At 54.2% G+C, this 22,149-nt stretch overlaps 1 protein-coding gene across 1 annotated transcript in view; it reads right to left on the bottom strand.

The window, feature by feature from the left end:
• LOC140409403 (nucleosome assembly protein 1-like 1) overlaps positions 1–22,149 on the bottom strand; it is a 48,268-nt gene that overhangs the window by 1,214 nt on the left and 24,905 nt on the right. The window lies entirely within an intron of this gene.

Genomic DNA, 22,149 nt, shown 5'->3' with positions numbered 1-22,149 from the left:
GGTCAGGGGTCGTGGGTGGGGATCCAGCAGGTGCCAGGTCCCGGAGGGAGACTGTGTCCTGGCGCCCATCGTGGTGTGCCACATAGGCGTACTGTGAGTTTGCATGTAAGAGGTGGACTTTTTCTACCAAGGGGTCCGGCCTATGGGTCCGCACATGCTTCCGGAGAAGGACGGGTCCAGGAACTGTCAGCCATGTTGGGAGCGAGACCCCGGTGGTGGACTTCCTGTGGAAGGCAAACACACATTTGTGAGGGGTCTCATTAGGCGCGGTGCAGAGGAGCGAGCGGATGGAGTGGAGCGCGTCGGGGAGGACCTCCTGCCAGCGGGAGACCGGGAGATTTTTAGACCGCAGGGCCAGTAGGACGGCCTTCCAGACCGTCCTTTGAAGTCCACGCTGAGGCATTCAAAGGGGCGGGAGGCCTTCACCAAGTGCGCTCTATCTGGCCGATAGAAGTGCGGCTTGCACTCCGCGCAGACCTGGCAGTCTCTGGTGACAGTCCTGACCTCCTCAATGGAGTCGGGCAGGTTGCGGGCCTTGATAAAATGGAAGAACCGGGTGACCCCTGGGTGGCAGAGGTCATAGTGGAGAGCCCGGAGTCGGTCCGCTTATGCGCTGGCACATGTACCGCGGGATAGGGCATCAGGGGGCTCGTTGAACTTCCCCGGGCGATACAAGATCTCATAATTATAGGTGGAGAGCTCGATCCTCCACCTCAAGATCTTGTCATTTTTGGTCTTGCCCCGCTGTGTATTATTAAACATAAAGGCAACCGACCATTGGTCAGTGAGGAGAGTGAATCTCCTGCCGGCCAGGTAATGCCTCCAATGTCTCACAGCTTCCACAATTGCTTGGGCCTCCTTTTCAACAGAGGAGTGCCGAATTTCGGAGGCATGGAGGGTGCGGGAAAAGAAGGCCATGGGCCTGCCCGCCTGGTTGAGGGTGGCGGCCAGAGCTATGTCCGATACATCGCTCTCCACCTGAAAGGGGAGGGATTTGTCGACCGCGTGCATCGTGGCCTTGGCGATGTCCACCTTGATGCGGTTGAAGACCTGGCGGGCCTCAGCCGTCAGGGGAAAAACTGTGGACTGAATGAGTGGGCGGGCCTTGTCTGCATAATTAGGGACCCACTGGGCGTAATAGCAGAAAAACCCCAGGCATCGTTTCAGGGCCTTGGGGCAGTGGGGGAAAGGGAGTTTCAGGAGGGGGTGCATACGGTCGGGGTCGGGCCCTAGTACTCCATTTTCCACTACGTAGCCAAGGATGGCTAAGCGGTTGGTGTGGAACACGCATTTCTCCTTTTGTATGTGAGATTAAGGAGTATGGCGGTCTGGAGGAATTTTTGGATGTTTGCGTCGTGGTCCTGCTGATCATGTCCGCAGATGGTGACGTTATCTAGGTACGGGAAGGTGGCCTGCAAGCCGTACCGGTCAACCATTTGGTCCATCTCTCGCTGGAAGACCGAGACCCTATTAGTAACGCTGAAAGAAACCATAAGGAAGTGATAGAGGCGGCCATCTGCTTCCAACGCAGTGTATTGGCGGTCCTCCGGGCGGATAGGGAGCTGGTGGTAGGCGGACTTCAAGTCTACTATGGAAAAGACTCGATACTGCGCAATCTTTTTTTAAAAAATATTTTATTGAAAATTTTTGGTCAACCATCACAGTACATTGTGTATCCTTTACATAATAATATAACCGTATAAATAACAATGACCTGTTTTATAAACAAAGAATAAATAATATATAACAAAAACGAAAACTAAAACTAAATGGCAACTGCCTTGTCTCAGATAAACACTCTCCAAAAATATGATTTAACAGTCCAATATACAATTATTTATAGCAACGACCTATACATATTATACATATATATTAACAACCCTGAGAGTCCTTCTGGTTCCTCCTCCCCCCCCCCCCCCCCCCCCCCCCCCCCCCCCCAGGCTGCTGCTGCTACCTTCTTCTTTTCCATTCCCTCTATCTTTCTGTGAGGTATTCGACGAACGGTTGCCACCGCCTGGTGAACCCTTGAGCCGATCCCCTTAGGATGAACTTAATCCGTTTCAGCTTTATAAACCCTGCCATGTCATTTATCCAGGTCTCCACTCCCGGGGGCTTGGCTTCCTTCCACATCAACAGTATCCTGCGCCGGGCTACTAGGGACGCAAAGGCCAAAACATCGGCCTCTCTCGCCTCCTGTACTCCCGGCTCTTGTGCAACCCCAAATATAGCCAACCCCCAGCTTGGTTCGACCTGGACCCCCACTACTTTCGAAAGCACCTTTGTCACCCCCACCCAAAACCCCTGTAGTGCCGGACATGACCAGAACATGTGGGTGTGATTCGCTGGGCTTCTCAAGCATCTCGCACACCTATCCTCTACCCCAAAAAATTTACTGAGCCGTGCTCCAGTCATATGCGCCTTGTGTAACACCTTAAATTGAATCAGGCTTAGCCTGGCACACAAGGACGATGAGTTTACCCTGCTTAGGGCATCCGCCCACAGCCCCTCCTCAATCTCCTCCCCCAGCTCTTCTTCCCATTTCCCTTTCAGCTCATCTACCATAATCTCCCCCTCGTCCCTCATTTCCCTATATATATCTGACACCTTACCGTCCCCCACCCATGTCTTTGAGATCACTCTGTCCTGCACCTCATGCGTCAGGAGCTGCGGGAATTCCCTCACCTGTTGCCTCGCAAAAGCCCTCAGTTGCATATACCGGAATGCATTCCCTTGGGGCAACCCATATTTCTCGGTCAGCGCTCCCAGACTTGCGAACTTCCCCTCCACAAACAGATCTTTCAGTTGCGTTACTCCTGCTCTTTGCCATATTCCAAATCCCCCATCCATTCTCCCCGGGGCAAACCTATGGTTATTTCTTATCGGGGACCCCACCAAGGCTCCCGTCTTTCCCCAATGCCGTCTCCACTGTCCCCAAATTTTCAAAGTCGCCACCACCACCGGGCTTGTGGTGTATTTCTTCGGTGAGAACGGCAATGGGGCCATCACCATAGCTTGTAGGCTAGTCCCCCTACAGGACGCCCTCTCCAATCTCTTCCACGCCGCTCCCTCCTCTTCTCCCATCCACTTACTCACCATTGAGATATTGGCGGCCCAGTAGTACTCACTTAGGCTCGGTAGTGCCAGCTCCCCCCTATCCCTACTACGCTGTAAGAATCCCTTCCTCACTCTCGGGGTCTTCCCGGCCCACACAAAACTCATGATGCTCTTTTCGATCCTTTTGAAAAAAGCCTTCGTGATCACCACCGGGAGGCACTGAAACACAAAGAGGAATCTCGGGAGGACTACCATTTTAACCGCCTGCACCCTCCCTGCCAATGACAGGGATACCATGTCCCATCTCTTGAAGTCCTCCTCCATTTGTTCCACCAATCGCGTTAAATTTAACCTATGCAATGTACCCCAATTCTTGGCTATCTGGATCCCCAAGTAACGAAAGTCCCTTGTTACCTTCCTCAGCGGAAAGTCCTTTATTTCTCTGCTCTGCTCCCCTGGATGCACCACAAACAACTCACTTTTCCCCATGTTCAGTTTATATCCTGAGAATTCTCCAAACACCCGAAGTGTCCGCATTATCTCTGGCATCCCCTCCGCCGGGTCCGCTACATATAACAACAAATCATCCGCGTACAGAGATACCCGGTGTTCTTCTCCTCCTCTAAGTACTCCCCTCCACTTCTTGGAACCCCTCAATGCTATTGCCAGGGGCTCAATTGCCAGTGCAAACAATAATGGAGACAGAGGGCATCCCTGCCTTGTCCCTCTTGGGAGCCGAAAGTATGCAGATCCCCGTCCATTCATGACCACACTCGCCACTGGGGCCCTATACAACAGCTGCACACATCCAACATACTCATCTCCAAAACCAAATCTCCTCAGCACCTCCCACAGATAGTCCCACTCCACTCTATCAAATGCTTTCTCGGCATCCATCGCCACCACTATCTCCGCTTCCCCCTCTGGTGGGGGCATCATCATTACCCCTAGCAGCCTCCGTATATTCGTATTCAGCTGTCTCCCCTTCACAAACCCAGTTTGGTCCTCATGGACCACCCTCGGGACACAATCCTCTATCCTCATTGCCATTACCTTGGCCAGAATCTTAGCGTCTACATTTAGGAGGGAAATAGGTCTATAGGACCCGCATTGCAGCGGGTCCTTTTCCTTCTTCAGGAGAAGCGATATCATTGCCTCAGACATAGTCGGGGGCAGCTGTCCCCTTTCCTTTTGCCTCATTAAAGGTCCTCATCAGTAGCGGGGCGAGCAAGTCCACATATTTCCTGTAAAATTCAACTGGGAATCCATCCGGTCCCGGAGCCTTCCCCGCCTGCATGCTCCTAATTCCTTTCACTACTTCCTCTGTTTCAATCTGTGCTCCCAGTCCCACCCTTTCCTGCTCCTCCACCTTGGGAAATTCCAGCCGGTCCAGGAAGCCCATCATTCTCTCCCTCCCATCCAGGGGTTGAGCTTCGTATAATTTTTTATAAAATGCCTTGAACACTCCATTCACTCTCTCCGCTCCCCGCTCCATCTCTCCTTCCTCATCCCTCACTCCCCCTATTTCCCTCACTGCTCCCCTTTTCCTCAATTGGTGGGCCAACAACCTGCTCGCCTTCTCCCCATATTCGTACTGTACACCCTGTGCCTTCCTCCACTGTGCCTCTGCAGTACCCGTTGTCAGCAAGTCAAATTCTACGTGTAGCCTTTGCCTTTCCCTGTACAGTCCCTCCTCCGGTGCCTCCGCATATTGCCTGTCCGCCCTCAGAAGTTCTTGCAGCAACTGCTCCCGTTCCCTACTCTCCTGCTTTCCTTTATGTGCCCTTATTGATATCAGCTCCCCTCTAACCACTGCCTTCAGCGCCTCCCAGACCACTCCCACCTGGACCTCCCCATTATCATTGAGTTCCAAGTACTTTTCAATGCACCCCCTCACCCTTAGACACACACCCTCATCTGCCATTAGTCCCATGTCCATTCTCCAGGGTGGGCGCCCTTCTGTTTCCTCCCCTATCTCCAAGTCCACCCAGTGTGGAGCGTGATCCGAAATGGCTATAGCCGTATACTCCGTTCCCCTCACCTTCGGGATCAACGCCCTTCCCAAAACAAAAAAGTCTATTCGCGAATAGACTTTGTGGACATAGGAGAAAAACGAGAACTCCTTACTCCTAGGTCTGCTAAATCTCCACGGGTCTACTCCTCCCATCTGCTCCATAAAATCTTTAAGCACCTTGGCTGCTGCCGGCCTCCTTCCAGTCCTGGACCTCGACCTGTCCAGCCCTGGTTCCAACACTGTATTGAAATCTCCCCCCATTACCAACTTTCCCACCTCTAGGTCCGGGATGCGTCCTAGCATACGCCTCATAAAATTGGCATCATCCCAGTTCGGGGCATATACGTTTACCAAAACCACCATCTCCCCCTGTAGTTTGCCACTCACCATCACGTATCTGCCCCCGCTATCCGCCACTATAGTCTTTGCCTCAAACATTACCCGCTTCCCCACTAATATAGCCACCCCCCTGTTTTTCGCATCTAGCCCCGAATGGAACACCTGCCCCACCCAACCTTTGCGTAGTCTCACCTGGTCTATCAGTTTCAAGTGCGTTTCCTGTAACATAACCACGTCTGCCTTAAGTTTCTTAAGGTGTGCGAGTACCCGTGCCCTCTTTATCGGCCCGTTCAGCCCTCTCACGTTCCACGTGATCAGCCGGGTAGGGGGGCTTTTTACCCCCCCCTTGTCGATTAGCCATCCCCTTTTTCCAGCTCCTCACCCGGTTCCCACGCAGCTGTGTCCCCCCCAGGCGGTGCCCCCCCGCCCATCCCACCCCATACCAGCTCCCCCCTCTCCCCAGCAGCAGCAGCCCAATAGTTCCCCCCTCCCACCCCCCCCACTAGATCCCCCACTAGCGTAGTTACACCCCCCATGTTGCTCCCAGAAGTCAGCAAACTCTGGCCGACCTCGGCTTCCCCCCGTGACCTCGGCTCGCACCGTGCGACGCCCCCTCCTTCCTGCTTCCCTATTCCCGCCATGATTATCATAGCGCGGGAACCGAGCCTGCGCTTCCCCCTTGGCCCCGCCCCCAATGGCCAACGCCCCATCTCCTCCACCTCCTTTCCTCCCCCCACCACCTCCTGTGGAAGAGAGAAAAGTTACCACATCGCAGGATTAATAACATAAAACTCCTCTTTCCCCCCTTTTTACCCCCCTTTTCGCCCCCCATACTCGCCCCACCACTTTGTTTCAAACGTTCTTTTTTTTTAATAACCCGCTCATTCCAATTTTTCTTCCACGATAAAAGTCCACGCCTCATCCGCCGTCTCAAAGTAGTGGTGCCTCCCTTGATATGTGACCCACAGTCTTGCCGGTTGCAGCATTCCGAATTTTATCTTCTTTTTGTGAAGCACCGCCTTGGCCCGATTAAAGCTCGCCCTCCTTCTCGCCACCTCCGCACTCCAGTCTTGGTATACGCGGATCACCGCGTTCTCCCACTTACTGCTCCGAGTTTTCTTTGCCCATCTAAGGACCATCTCTTTGTCCTTAAAACGGAGGAATCTCACCACTATGGCTCTAGGAATTTCTCCTGCTCTCGGTCCTCGCGCCATCACTCGGTATGCTCCCTCCACCTCCAGCGGACCCGCCGGGGCCTCCGCTCCCATTAACGAGTGCAGCATCGTGCTCACATATGCCCCGACGTCCGCTCCCTCCGCACCTTCAGGAAGACCAAGAATCCTTAGATTGTTCCTCCTCGCGTTGTTCTCCAGCGCGTCCAGCCTTTCCACACATCGTTTATGGTGTGCCTCGTGCATCTCCGTCTTCACCACCAGGCCCTGTATGTCGTCCTCATTCTCGGCAGCCTTTGCCTTCACGACCCGAAGCTCTCGCTCCTGGGTCTTTTGCTCCTCCTTTAGCCCTTCGATCGCCTGTAATATCGGGGCCAACAGCTTCTTCTTCATTTCCTTTTTGAGTTCTTCCACGCAGCGTTTCAGAAACTCGTGTTGTTCAGGGCCCCATATTAAACTGCCACCTTCCGACGCCATCTTGGTTTTTGCTTGCCTTCCTTGCCGCTGCTCTAAAGGATCCACCGCAATCCGGCCACCTTCCTCTCCTTTTTTCATCCGTATCCAGGGGGGATTCCCTTCTGGTTCACCGCACAGTACTTTTAGCCGTTAAAATTGTTTTTGGGGCTCTTATTAAGAGCCCAAAAGTCCGTTCCACCGGGAGCTGCCGAAACGTGCGACTCAGCTGGTCATCGCCGCACCCGGAAGTCGATACTGCGCAATCTGATTGACCATGTCAGATATGCGTGGGAGGGGGTACGCGTCGAGCTGCGTGTACCGATTGATGGTCTGACTGTAGTCAATGACCATCCTGTGCTTCTCCCCAGTCTTCACTACCACTACTTGAGCTCTCCAGGGGCTGTTGCTGGCCTCAATGACCTCCTCCTGATGAAGGTCCTGTCCTGGGCACTGTACCGTCTGCTCCTAGTGGCGACGGGTTTGCAGTCCGGGGTGAGGTTCGCAAACAGGGAAGGTGGATCGTGAGGCCACAGATGGTGAGGGGGGGGTAGGGGTCCGCCGAATTTCAGAGTAAGGCTTTGGAGATGGCATTGAAAATCCAGGCCGAGCAACAAGGCAGCGCAGAGGTGGAGCAGGACGTAGAGCCTGAAGTTTCTGAACTCTATGCCCTGGACGGTGAGGGTCACGACACAGTACCCCCGGATTTCAACGGAATGGGATCCGGAGGTCAGGGAGATTTTCTGGGTGACGGGGTGTACCGGGAGGGAGCAGCGCCTTACCATAGTGGGGTGGATGAAGCTCTCTGTACTCCCGGAGTCAAAGAGGCAGGTCGTCTCGTGCCCATTGATCTTCACGGTCGTCGTCGCGGTCCCGAGATTGCGGGGCCGGGACTGGTCCAGGGTGATAGAGGCGAGCTGCGGAAGATTCTGGGAGGTCCCGGGTTGGTCAGCGGTGGTGGAGGTAGCGGTAGGCGATGAACGGCCAGACAAGCAGAGGTCCTGAGGCGCGTTCCAAAATGGTGCCGAAGTTGGTGGCGCCCACGGGGCGCTCATGGCGGGCGGCATCAAAGATGGCGGCGCCCACAAGCCGCACGTGGCTTGCGGTGAGGAAGATGGTGGCGCCCACGGGCCACACGTGGCTTGCGAAGGGGAAGATGGCGGCGCCCCAGGGTCGCACGTGGGGGGTGTAGAAATGCTGGGCCTGGAAACAGTGGCGACCGACCGGGCCTGACAAACAGAAACGAAGTGTCCTTTCTTTCCACACTCGTTGCTGGTCACGCTGCACGCCGGGCAGCACTGCCTGGGGTGTTTGTTTTGTCCGCAAAAATAACACTTGGGCCCCCCAGAGTTGGCTTGTTGCCGCGCAGCGCAGGCTTGCGGTGAGCTGGTGTCGGCAGCTGGTGGCGCCCACGATGCCCACGAGGGTGCTGCGCGTTCGGGGGCGTAGGACTTAACGTTACGGGAGGCCACTTCTAACGAATTAGCGAGCTGCCTAGTCCCTGCAAGATCGAGCATACCCGCTTCCAGTAGCTGCTGGCGGACGTACGCAGACTTCATGCCCGTGACGTAAGCGTCTCTAATTAAAAGGTCGGTGTGCTGAACTGCCGAAACTGCCTGGCAGTTACAGTTCCTACCTAGGATGTGCAGGGCATGCCAGAAATTGTCCAGAGTCTCCCCGGGTAGTTGCTGTCTCGTTGCCAGGAGGTGCCTGGCGTACACTTGATTCACCAGCCGAACGTAATGTCCCTCCAGGAGCTCCATTGCTTCGGAGTAGGTGCGCACATCCCGGATGAGGGTAAAAATGTCAGGGCTCACCCGTGAATAGAGGACTTGGAGCTTCTGCGAGTCTGAGAGTTCTTCAGCGGCTGATCTGAGGTAGCCTTCGAAGCAGGTTAGCCAGTGGTCGAAGGTGGATGTGGCATTGACTGCTTGAGGGCTCAGCTGCAGGCGATCAGGCTTGATGCGGAGATCCATAGTTTAAAAAATCTTGTTCAATAAATTGATGTACCGTCAATTACCACAAGACGAGAATGGTGGAACAATTGAGGCTTTATTGAACAAGATGTTGTGCCTCCTGTAGCTGGAACCAGGATGGCTGCAGCACCGGCGAGCACACACATTTATACTCCGCCTACTGGGCGGAGCCAGCAGGCAGGGATTTACCCTTGTACCTCTAATATACGGGCAGTGCCGTGATACATATAATATACCACTAGTGGTGTTCACCACAGAGATCAAGGTGGCCTTTAAAAGTGGTGCCCTGATCTCTGAATCTCGGTTTTGCCAGCGGGTTTAGCCACCGAGCTGGCTGTGTAATCCTGGCCAGCACTTTGAAATTGCTGCTTGATCTGGCCAGAGAAGGCAACTCTGAAACCAACAAATTTCACACCTGATCGAGCACTCTGCGCAATTTTTGGAGAATTCCGCCCATTATCTAAAGATTCCAAATATTTAAATGAATCAAATATGTGTGATCTACCGGCCACGCTGCGCCCCAATGGAGCGCGACATGACTGGTAGGTGCCCGGTGGGCTTCCCAACAGCTAAGACTTGGGATCTACCCAAGTCCCACGAGGCATCGACATCCCGCCCACAATGGGTGGGACCAAGTCACGTTCAAATTAGTTGGCCAGTAGATCGCTTAGCTACTTATCTGATATCTCCCAACATCCCGGCTGCAGCCGGGCACCATTTTGTACTGGTCCACACAAACATGAACCAGGCAGAACATCACCTGGGAGGAGGGGCGGGGGGGGGGGGAGGGGCTCCCAGGCCAGCGGAGGCCCCAGGGTGGTCAGGGACAGGGCAACGTTGCCCCTGTCCCTTCCCCTGGAACATTGGCATCTTGGCACTGTCAGCTTGGCATCTTGGCACTGCCACCCTAGCATTGCCAAGGTGACCTGGTGGCATTGCCAAGCCAGCAGGAGCACTGTCAGGGTGCCAGGGTGGCAGTGACAGGGTGCCAGGGTGGCACTGTCAAGCATCAGGCCCTGAGGGGGGCTATGCACATGAATGGAGGACGGAGGGGGATATGAAGGGTTGGGGGAGAGAGTGCAGGACAGGTAAGAAGAGCCTCTGGGTGTTTGAGGGGGGGGGGGGGTGTGACGGGTGGGCGTCCTGGAAGGGTGGGCCATAGCAGGGTATCCTCATGTCGTAGTGGTGGGGGGGGGGGCAGGAGAGGTAATGCCCAATTATGTGAGGGTGACATTGCCCAAGGGTGGAGGACCCACAAGCTCACTTAGAGATTGGGGCACCCTTTCAAAATGGTGGCCCGATCTCTGAGTTCAGCTCCCAGTGATGAGAAACTCCCCAGCGCCCCAAAAAATAACTCAGTGTTGTTCGATAGCGGTGGGAAGCCTCCAGCAAAACCCGCCACAACTGACACTTAGGTGGTGGTGCAGTGGTTAGCACTGCTGCCGCGGTCCCAGGTTCGATCCTGGCCATGGGTCACTGTCCGTGTGGAGTTTCCACATTCTCCCCGTGTCTGCGTGGGTCTAATCCCCACAACCCAAAAGACGTGCAGGGTAGGTGGAATGGCCATGCCCCTTAATTGGAAAACAAGATAATTGGATACTCTAAATTTATTTAAAAAAACAACTGACACTTAGAAGCTTTTCCATTAAATTGCGCCCCTGATCTTTACACAATAAAAATTTTCACTCGATTTAAAAGTTAACATTGTTTTCATCCTCCATTTGACAGAAACAAATCGTAAATCTGATTAGCTCCTCTCTGTTGACTCGTGAACTATAAAATAACTTTAAAGTTGTGGTAGTATGTATTAGGGGTCATGTGGGACTGGAAGCCCTAATGTCATTGGCTGTCAGATCCCGGGTCCTGGTTGGCCGTTGACCTCTAGCTCCGCCCTGAAGGTGGAGTATAAGAAGCCGGAGTCCTCCCCCGCAGGCCATTCTACTATCGAGCTGCGGGGGAACAGACACGCTTAATAAAGCCTCATCGACTTCACTCTATTCGTCTCACGGAGTCTTTGTGCGCTACAATTTATTAAGCGTGTCTTAAAAGGACTATGGAGCTCAGGATCATCCCGGAATGCCTGAGGATCAGCCCCCACGCAGTGAACGCGGCAGCAGCCTTCAAGCACTGGCAGACTTGTTTCGAGGCCTACCTCAGAACGGCCACTGGCCGGGTCACAGAAGACCAAAAACTACAGGTCCTGCACTCGAGGTTAAGCACGGAGATTTTCTCCCTCATCGAAGACGCGGAGGATTTCCAGACGGCGTTCGCAGCACTGAAAAGTCTCTATGTCCGCCCAGTTAACCAAATCTACGCTCGCTACCAGCTCGCGACGAGACGGCAAGGCCCCGGAGAATCGATGGACGAATTCTACGCCGCGCTGCTGATTTTGGGACGAGCCTGCAGCTGCCCTTCGGTGAACGCAAATGAACACACGGACATGTTAATGCGCGATGCTTTTGTGGCAGGTATGAATTCCTCCCAAATCCACCAAAGACTTCTAGAAAGAGAGTCGCAAGGACTCTCAGAGGCACGGGCCCTAGCAGCCTCCCTAGACGTGGCCGCGCGTAATACCCGCGCCTACGGCCCCGACCGCGCGGCAGCCCATTGGGCTCCGTACGTACCCGTCGCGACAAACCCACCCCCCCCCGGACACCCCACAGGCTTGCGCGGTCCAAACGCCAAGTCGCACCAGGGGCGCCCGCTGCTATTTCTGCGGCCAGGCGAAACACCCCCGGCAGCGCTGCCCGGCCCGTGCAGCAATCTGCAAGAGCTGCGGGAAAAAGGGCCATTTCGCGGTTGTGTGCCGTTCCCGCGAGGTCGCTGCTGTCCCGGGAGAACAGGGAACCCTGCAAGCCGTTTACGCTCCCCAACCCCCCCAGCACCCCATGTATGACCAGCAGGCGCAGCCGCTCTGGGTCCCGACCACCGCGGTCCCGGGAGAACAGGGAGCCCTGCACGCCGCTTACGCTCCCCAACCCCCGCCCCCCCCCCGTCCCCACGTATGACCCGCCGGCGCTTCCAATTTGGGTCCCGACCACTGCTGTCCACAGAGATGAGGGAGCCACGCGCGGTCCTAACGCTCCCAACCCCCCCAGCGCCCCATGTGCGACCCGCAGACGCCGCCATTTTGGGTCCTGGCCACCACGAGGGGAGGAAGGGCGCCGCCATCTTGGACCACCCCAGACCTGTACGACGCGTGGGGGCGGCCATTTAGTCCACCCCCGCCGCCATCTTGTGACCCCCCAGCCGTGTGCGATGTATGGGGGCAGCCATTTTGTTAATCCCCGACGCCAACTTGGACGGCAACAACGGACCCCAGTGTCGACGGCTCCACGGGGTTCGAGGAAAACGCTCCACTACTACAACCACGTCTCGCTTCAATTACGCTCGATCAAGCTCGGCCCCGGACACTCCAGACGAAGACGACAACGGTGCTAATAAACGGGCACGAGACACCATGCCTTGTCGACTCCGGGAGCACGGAGAGCTTTATCCACCCCGACACGGTAAGACGCTGTTCCTTGACCACCTATCCCAGCGCACAAAAGATTTCCCTAGCTGCAGGATCCCACTACGTATAGATCCAAGGTTTCTGCATAGTTACCCTAACGGTGCAGGGGAGGGAGTTCAAAAACTACAAACTACACGTCCTTCCGCAACTCTGCGCCCCCACATTACTGGGATTAGATTTCCAGTGCAATCTACAGAGCCTTACGTTCAAATTCGGCGGCCCAATACCCCCACTCACTATCTGCGGCCTCGCAACCCTCAAGGTGCAACCCCCGTCCTTGTTTGCGAACCTCACCCCGGATTGCAAACCCGTCGCCACTAGGAGCAGATGGTACAGCGCCCAGGACCGGACCTTCATTCGGTCCGAAGTCCAGCGGCTACTAAAGGAAGGCATAATCCAGGCCAGCAATAGTCCCTGGAGAGCACAGGTGGTAGTAGTGAAGACAGGGGAGAAACAAAGGATGGTCATAGACTATAGCCAGACCATCAACAGGTACACACAACTAGACGCGTACCCTCTCCCCCGCATATCCGACATGGTCAATCGGATTGCCCAATATAAAGTCTTCTCCACCGTGGACCTCAAGTCCGCCTACCATCAGCTCCCCATCCGCCCAAGTGACCGCAAGTACACAGCCTTCGAGGCAGACGGGCGATTATACCATTTCCTAAGGGTCCCATTTGGCGTCACAAACGGGGTCTCGGTCTTCCAACGGGAGATGGACCGAATGGTTGATCAACATGGATTACGGGCCACGTTCCCGTATCTCGACAATGTAACCATCTGCAGCCACGACCAGCAGGACCACGACGCCAACCTCCAAAAATTCCTCCAGACCGCCAAAGCCTTGAACCTCACGTACAACGAGGACAAGTGCGTTTTTAGCACCGACCGGCTAGCCATTCTGGGCTACGTAGTGCGCAATGGGATAATAGTCCCCGACCCCGAACGTATGCGCGCCCTCATGGAATTTCCCCTCCCGCACTGCTCAAAAGCCCTGAAACGCTGCCTGGGGTTTTTTTCATACTACGCCCAGTGGGTCCCCCAGTACGCAGACAAGGGCCGCCCCCTAATACAGACCACGACCTTCCCTCTGTCGACAGAGGCTTGCCAGGCCTTCAGCCGCATCAAAGCGGATATCGCAAAGGCCACGATGCGCGCCATCGACGAGTCCCTCCCCTTCCAGGTCGAGAGCGACGCCTCCGACGTAGCTCTAGCGGCCACCCTTAACCAAGCGGGCAGACCCGTGGCCTTTTTCTCCCGAACCCTCCACGCCTCAGAAATCCGCCACTCCTCAGTGGAAAAGGAAGCCCAAGCCATTGTGGAAGCTGTGCGACATTGGAGGCATTACCTGGCCGGCAGGAGATTCACTCTCCTCACCGACCAACGGTCGGTAGCCTTCATGTTCGATAATGCACTGCGGGGCAAAATCAAAAATGACAAGATCTTAAGGTGGAGGATCGAGCTCTCCTCCTTCAACTACGAGATCTTGGATCGTCCCGGAAAGCTGAACGAGCCGTCCGATGCCCTATCCCGCGGCACATGTGCCAACGCACAAATTAACCGCCTCCAAACCCTCCACATGGACCTCTGCCACCCGGGGGTCACTCGGTTTTTCCACTTTATCAAGTCCCGCAATCTCCCATACTCTTTAGAGGAGGTCCGTGCAGTCACAAGGGACTGCCACATCTGCGCGGAATGCAAACCGCATTTTTTCAGGCCGGATGGTGCGCACCTGATTAAGGCTTCCCGCCCCTTTGAACGCCTTAGTCTGGATTTCAAAGGGCCCCTCCCCTCCACCGACCGCAACACATACTTCCTTAATGTGGTGGACGAATACTCCCGCTTCCCATTCGCCATTCCCTGCTCTGACATGACCGCGGCCACAGTCATTAAAGCCCTGAACACCATCTTCACACTGTTCGGTTGCCCCGCATACGTCCACAGCGACAGGGGGTCCTCTTTCATGAGTGACGAGCTGCGCCAGTTCCTGCTCAGCAAGGGCATAGCCTCAAGCAGGACGACCAGCTACAACCCCCGGGGGAACGGGCAAGTAGAGAGGGAGAACGGCACGGTCTGGAAGACCGTCCTACTGGCCCTACAGTCCAGGGACCTCCCAGTTTCACGGTGGCAGGAGGTCCTCCCGGACGCTCTCCACTCCATCCGGTCGCTATTATGTACGAGCACTAATCAAACGCCTCATGAGCGTCTCCTTGTCTCCCCTAGGAGGTCCTCCTCTGGAACGTCGCTGCCGACCTGGCTGGCGGCCCCAGGACCTATCTTGCTCCGAAAGCATGTGCGGGCACACAAGGCGGACCCGTTGGTCGAAAGCGTTCACCTCCTCCACGCGAACCCGCAGTACGCTTACGTGGAGTACCCCGACGGCCGACAGGACACGGTCTCCCTGCGGGATCTGGCGCCCGCCGGCAACACACACACCCCCCCGACACCATTCACCCAACCCCCCCCCCCTTCCTGCCACCGCCGCACCCCGCGACCGCCCCCTTCCCAGGAGGATCGGTTCCCCTCCCCTCAGGCCCAACCAAGAATAAAGCCCAAGCTGAAACCGTAAGGCTCCCGGAGACGACAACACCGGTACAAGCACCACCACCACCACCGGGGCCGAGGCGATCGACACGGACGACCAGACCGCCCGACCGACTCGTGGCGTCGATCTAAATCAATATATGGACTTTTCACAAGAACATTTTGCTTTTCTCCCGATACCTTCTGTAAATAGTTGAAACAGGACAAAATTGTACATACTGTATTGCCATATGAATGTTTTCCTCCCAGGACCAGCCCTGTAAACCCTTACCACCATGCGAAGCATCACCCCGCCGGGTTCATTTTTGACAAGGGGTGAATGTGGTAGTATGTATTAGGGGTCATGTGGGACTGGAAGCCCTAATGTCATTGGCTGACAGATCCTGGGTCCTGGTTGGCCGTTGACCTCTAGCTCCGCCCTGAAGGCGGAGTATAAGAAGCCGGAGTCCTCCCCCGGAGGCCATTCTACAATCGAGCTGCGGGGGAACAGACACGCTTAATAAAGCCTCATCTAACTTCACTCTATTCGTCTCACGGAGTCTTTGTGTGCTACAAAAGTGAATCTCATGGGTTGATTGTTTATTGGTTACTGGAATTCCCGCAGTGTTGTAAGGCATTGCTAAGAAAACCTAATACTGAATTTATTATACACAATAAAGGACTCAGTATCTTTGGAGAGAGAAACAGAGTTAACGATGACCTTTCATCAGAACTGAACTTTAGTGCCTTTTTAAAAATTTAGAGTTCCCAACTATTTTTTTTCCAAGAAGGGGCAATTTAGTTTTGCCAATCCACCTTATCTGCACATCTTTGGGTTCTGGGGGTGAAACCCACGGAGACATGGGAAGTGAGCTTTAGTGCCTATCTAACATGTATTTCCTGTTACTTGGACTCTTTCGGTCGAATACTCCGTTTCTGATACTAAGTGTCAACGCTGGGGCAGGATTCGTGGACTGGCACTGCACCTGGTGCGATTCAACGACTGTGAAGGCACTGGCACCGGCGCCATGTGGAACACAACCAATTCCAATCAGAAATGGTATGCCATTCGCAGGATTTGCAATTGACACTCAGGAGGCTGACAAGCTGCAGCCGCATATACACACTTCACCACACACACCATCCCAGCCAACAGGATGGCTGCAAGCAGAGCTGCCCCGAGATTTAAGTATGGCAAATTTGAGACCCTCCTGGACGACATGGAGGAGAAGCGAGTCACCCTGTACCATGGCCCAGGAAAGAGGCTGCGAGACACCGCCATTCACCATGCCTGGCCGCAGGTGGCAGAGGCAGTCCGGAGCGGACAGCATTGCTGGAAAAAACTGCAAGACCTTCTCAGGGCGACAGGGTGAGTAGGCAGCACTGTGCCCTTGGCACCAACCCCATTCCCACACACCTGTAATCCCAATCCCCCCAAAACCTGACGGCGGCCAAACCCCCTCCCTGCACCACATGCCGGCACCCATACCAGTCGCCATGGCCGGGTGCCCTGGTCACTGAAGCACCAGCTCCCCACCCCCGGGGGGGCATGCATTTGACCTTCTAACACTGTGCACTTTCTGTCCCCCCCTCTCCCCCTCCAGGAGCACTAAAGACCAAGAAGAGACCATCCGGGACTGGTCGCCCCAGAGGATGGCCGGCAACGGGGACCCAGGTCGCAGGGCTGGAGTCACAGCAGGCCACAAAACTGGCACCACACCTGGACCGATTCAGCGATTGTTAAGGGGTTAGCACCAGCGCCGTGTCACAATCGATTCCAATGAGAAACGGTGCCGGTTTCGCCGGGTTCATGATTGACACTCTGGAGGCTGACAAGCTGCAGCCACAAAAACACACTTAACTCCACACACATCCCATCCCAGCCTGGGCTGCATGCGTTGGAGTGTACCCTCCCATCCCCTGCAGGAGAAGACTGCTCATAACTGCAGAGAGCTGGAAAAGAATGGAGCAGGACTGCCGGAACTATGGCCCCTCACCATGGCAGAGCAGCGGGCATTGGACGTGGCGGTGGGACCGAAGAATAGGAAGTCGCCGTGGTGTATTTGGTGGAAGGGTTTGCCAGTCTGGAGGAGCTAAGGGAGAGGGGAGAGCTGCCGAGGGGGAGTGAGTTCAGGTATCTGCAGGCTAGGAACTGGAGGCCCACTCTCGTTACAAACAGGGTCCGCATGCTCGCGGCCATGGAACACAGGGAGTGGACCATCTCCGTCTGGGACTGTGCCAAATCATGCTTTGACAGTGCCACCACCTTCTGGATCTGTGACACACCAGCCAGTGACTGCGCCATCTCCCTCTGTGACTGGGCGGCCACCTCCCTCTGCATCTGTGGCACGTCGGCCAGCACCTGGGAAATGTCGCCGACACTGCCAGCCATGGCCCGCTGTGACTGGGCCACGCTCAGGAATGCCGTTGCAATGTCCAGGTAGCACTGGCACATGGCTGCCTGTGAGGTGGTAACCCTGTCCTGGGCCTCTGCCACTGCCTGCATAGATTGCCCCACGCCTTGGACATATTGATCCATAGCCAAAACCCTCGCCCCCATGGCCTCCACTGCAGACGCCACAGCAATGTTTATACACGACTGCAGCTTGTCAGCCTCCTGAGTGTTAATCACGAACCCAGCGAATCCAGCATTGTTCCTCATTGGAGCGATTGTGTTCCACATGGTGCCGATGCTCGCCCCTTAACAGTCGCTTTATCAGTCCAGGTATGGCGCCATTTAAAAAAATATATATTTGTTAGGGTATTTGCAATTTTTATAATAATAACAATAACAGCGACATAAACATGGTACAATAAACATTTCCACCCCCATCGCAATCTTCACACACCCCAACCCTAAAACAACAGTTTGGCACCCCCTCCCCACCCCCGACTTTGGCATTCTGCTTCTGCTGACATTTTAATTTTCCCCGAGAAAGTCGACGAACAGCTGCCACCATTAACCCTAACATTGACCCTCTTAAGGCGAGACTGAGAAACCCAGCCATGTCACTGACCCAGGTCTCTGCACTTGGGGGCTTCGAGTCACTCCACATTAATAAGATCCATCTCCGGGCTACCAGGGAGGCAAAGGCCAAAACATCGGCCTCTTTCGCCCCCTGGACTCCCGGCTCTTGCGACACTCCAAAGATCGCCACCTCTGGACTCAGCACCACCTGTGTTTTGAGTACCGTGGACATCATCCGAGTGAAACCCTGCCAAAACCCTCTAAGCTTCGGGCATGCCCAAAACATATGGACATGATTTGCTGGGCTTCCCGCGCATACCTGTCTTCTACCCCAAAATATTTGCTCATCTGGGCCACCGTCATGTGTGCCCGCTGGACTACCTTGAATTGTATCAGGCTAAGCCTGGCACATGATGAGGATGTATTAACTCTGCTTAGGGCATCCGCCCACAGACCCGCCTCTATCTCTCTCCCTGGCTCGTCTTCCCACTTGCCCTTGACTTCCTCCACCGGAATTTCCTCCGATTCCAAAGGTTCCTGGTAGATATCTGATACCTTCCCCTCTCCCACCCAGGTACTGGAGACTACTCTGTCCTGTATCCACCATGGCAGCAGTAGCGGGAAGGCCGGAACCTGCCTTCTCAAGCAGTCTCGCACCTGCAGATACCTAAACCCATTCCCTGCTGGCAATTCAAATTTATCCTCCAAAGCTTTCAAGCTGGAGAAGCTCCCTTCTATAAATAGATCCCCCATCCTCCTAATTCCTGCCCTTTGCCACCTCCGGAACCCACCATCCAGCCTACCCAGTACAAACCAATAGTTATTATAAATCAGGGTCCAAACCGATGCTCCCTCCACTCTCTTATCTCTCCTCCACTGCCCCCAGATTCTCAGAGCCACCGCCACCACCGGACATGTGGAGTATCGGGCCGGCGAGAACAGAAGAGGTGCCGTTATCAGTGCTCCCAAACTTGTGTCTTTACATGACGCCACCTCCATTTGCTCCTACACCGACCCCCCCACTACCCACTTCCTAATCATGGCTATATTAGTCACCCAGTAGTAATTACAAAAGTTCGGCAGCGCCAACCCACCCTCCCCCCGACTGCGCTCCAGTAACACTTTCTTCCTCGGGGGGTTTTATCCGCCCACAGAAATCCCGAAATAACCTTATTCACCCGCTTGATAAAGGCTCTCGGGATGAAGATGGGGAGGCACTGAAAGACTAACAGAGAACTGTCATTTTCACGGTCTGTACCCTCCCCGCCAGTGATAGCGGGAGCATGTCCCATCTCTTAAAGTCCCCTTTCATTTGTTTTACAAGCTGGGATAGATTTAACTTGTGCAGTGCCTCCCATTCACGGGCCACCTGGATTCCCAGATATTGAAAGCTCCTTCCTATCATTCTAAACGGCGGCTTTGCCAGTCTCTTCTCCCGCCCTCCCATCTGTGATTTGTTATGCTCTAGGTATAGCATAAGCGGCTTCCTTGTGGTGCACTTGACAAAGGAAGGTTCAGACGTGGAGATAACTTCAACACGTTTATTAAACTATTTACACTTCTATTACTCGGGTTCAACACTATTGCTAATCCTACGATAGCTACCCAGACTGACTAACCAGTTGCTGCAATCCACGTGGTGGGCGTAATATTGAATCAACCCTGTGTCTGTACTCACTGACTGTCTCCACTGGAAAGAGGCAGATCATGCATGTGGTGTCCTTTATATATGGGTTGGTGTAATGCCCCCCCTGTGGTTGTGTCACCTGTGTGTGTCGTGAATGTCCATTGGTCGTGCCCTATCTAATTGATCTATTGGTTGAGTGTGTGTGGGTGTGTGTGATATCTCTGGTGCTCCCGCTAGTGTCTAGCTAGCCTACATGTATTTACATTAACCACCCGTGTACCCACAGTGATGCACATCACCACATCCCCCTTTTTTATATGTTACATATTTTCTGTACACTTTAAGAAAATTGAACAAAAAACAGGTAGATAAGTTAAGGTATATACAAGTCATGGGAACAGTGATTAAACAATAAGTCCAAATCAACGTCCCTGTGCCACAGGAACCAAGAAGTGGTCAAATCACCGCTGTCTGATTTGGAGTCCCTTTCTTTTTCGATGTTTGTGATGGTGCAGTCGGATGGCATCTTGTAGCTGATAAGGTGTTGACGTTGAAGAGGTACCATCAACAGTATCATTCGAGGTCATGGATGTGCCATATGTTGAAGTTGGATAAGACTGTACATACTGGTTCTGGCCACATGCTGTGCAGGAAGGGTGATCCTGCGGAGTACCGTTGAAGCTTATTGAATTGGAAACAGAATTGCTGCTCGCATAAATACCTGGTGATGGTGTGAAACTAGAACCTTGCATCTGATAGGAATATGTCGCCTGGCCAGGCTGGGGTGCAACAAATCCTGGGCTGTAACTAAGGCATCCAATCTGTAGTGCAGATTGCGCTTGCGGAAGTCCTCCTTCGATCCTGATTCCATTTTGGGGCAATCCGTAGTGCTGGCCTATTTGAGAATATGCTGCATAGAGTGCTGGCTGCTGCATGTCTGAATACTGGGTTTGTCCAGCATGAGCTGTCATTGGCTGCACTGCTGGTGTGGAAAAAATGTGTGGATATAGCTGTGGTGAATATTGGTGTATTCCTCTTGGACTGTTGCCACTGCTTGTTATTACTGACCCTGTGTAATTGTTATGTGATCCATCTCCTGTCGTTGTGGCATCTGTTGTCACCCTGAGCGTGCCATCACTGAGGTTGCAGCACTCCCTGTCTGGAATAAAGTTCAGCTTACGTGAATCAGAGTCGGCGTTTGGTTGCTCCCCATCTGGAGTCTGGTCTGTCTTAACTGAGTCAGTGTCGGTTTGTTGATGCTCCCCGTCCGGAGTCTTGGCAGGTTCACTGGAGTCAGCTGAGATTTCTTGAAGCTGCACGTCTGGAGTCGGAACATGCAGGAATGCATTGACTTGTGGAGAGGTTCGAGCGAATGAGGGTCGAAGTATCATGGTGTCACCGGAGTCACCAGTGGTCTCACAGTGATCGTTGAGTGCCTCTGTACACACTAGCTGAGGTCTGTCGCTTTGCACATCTTGCATGGGAAGTGGGATGCTGTTGTCACTCGTCTCACATACCATGGGTAGAGCCTCAGTAGCTGCTTGTTGTTCACTTGGGTTGGGTAAATTGTCAGAGTCTTCATCTGGTGGCGCAACCAATGTGGGTGGACTGTCATTGTCTTGCTGTTGTCCTTCATTTGGGCTTGGACTGTCATCGTCGCTTTGTTCTTCACTGTAGCATGATAGACCGTCATGGTCGTCCTGCTGTGCACTGGAGCGTGGTAGACTGTCATAGTCTGCTTGCTGTTTACTGGAGCATGGCAGACTTGCAACGTCTGCCGCTATTTGGTCAGAGGAGTTGCTAGACCCTCATGGTCTTGTTCCTGCAAGGACTGCGCGTCGGAGTCTTGCATTGCTTCTATCGTCGAGGCTGTCCACGAGCTCGCTGCGGAGGCTTGTGACACTGGAGTCACTTCTTGTTCATGCAAGGACTGTGGTGTGGAGTCTTGCGTGTCTTCTTTTGTAGAGTTGGGAACCCTGAGCGGTGCGTGGACCACGCGCTGTGTGGCAGCAGGCCGCTCTCTGTGGGCTTGTACCGCTCTCTGTCTCTTGGTTTCGGGCCGCAGCATAATCCTGCACTCACGAGTCAGGATGTCATATCTGCTGGGCTGAAGGTCCTCAAATCCGAAGAACCCGTCGTCGGGGTCATCAATGTGCAATACGTCTAATTGCGGATCGGATTTGGTACTGGGGTAGCCTCCCAAGGTGAAAGGTTCGCCTGAGTCACTGTCTTCCAAGACCACATCATCACGTTTTGTGTCGGAGCTGGCATTGGGTTTGCGTGGTCCTGGGAAAATGTAAAAGTCGGTTTCGAAGTATTCAAGGTCAGAATCATCGGTTTGGGCGAAGGTAACTGCTTTTTGCGGGGTTCTTCGGAGGTTAATTTCATTTCCTCGTTCAATTTGAGGCATTGTGCTGTCATTCCAGGTGAAGGAAGGTTGTTTTACGGCTTTAAAAGATTTTTTCTTTGATTTGGGACATTCTCCCTTTAAATGGGCGTGCTCCGG

The sequence above is a fragment of the Scyliorhinus torazame genome, chromosome 3 (assembly GCF_047496885.1).
Source record: "Scyliorhinus torazame isolate Kashiwa2021f chromosome 3, sScyTor2.1, whole genome shotgun sequence".
In the NCBI taxonomy this organism is placed as follows: domain Eukaryota; kingdom Metazoa; phylum Chordata; class Chondrichthyes; order Carcharhiniformes; family Scyliorhinidae; genus Scyliorhinus; species Scyliorhinus torazame.
The sequence above is the reverse complement of the archived record's forward strand: the minus strand, read 5'-3'. Positions and strand labels throughout refer to the sequence as shown.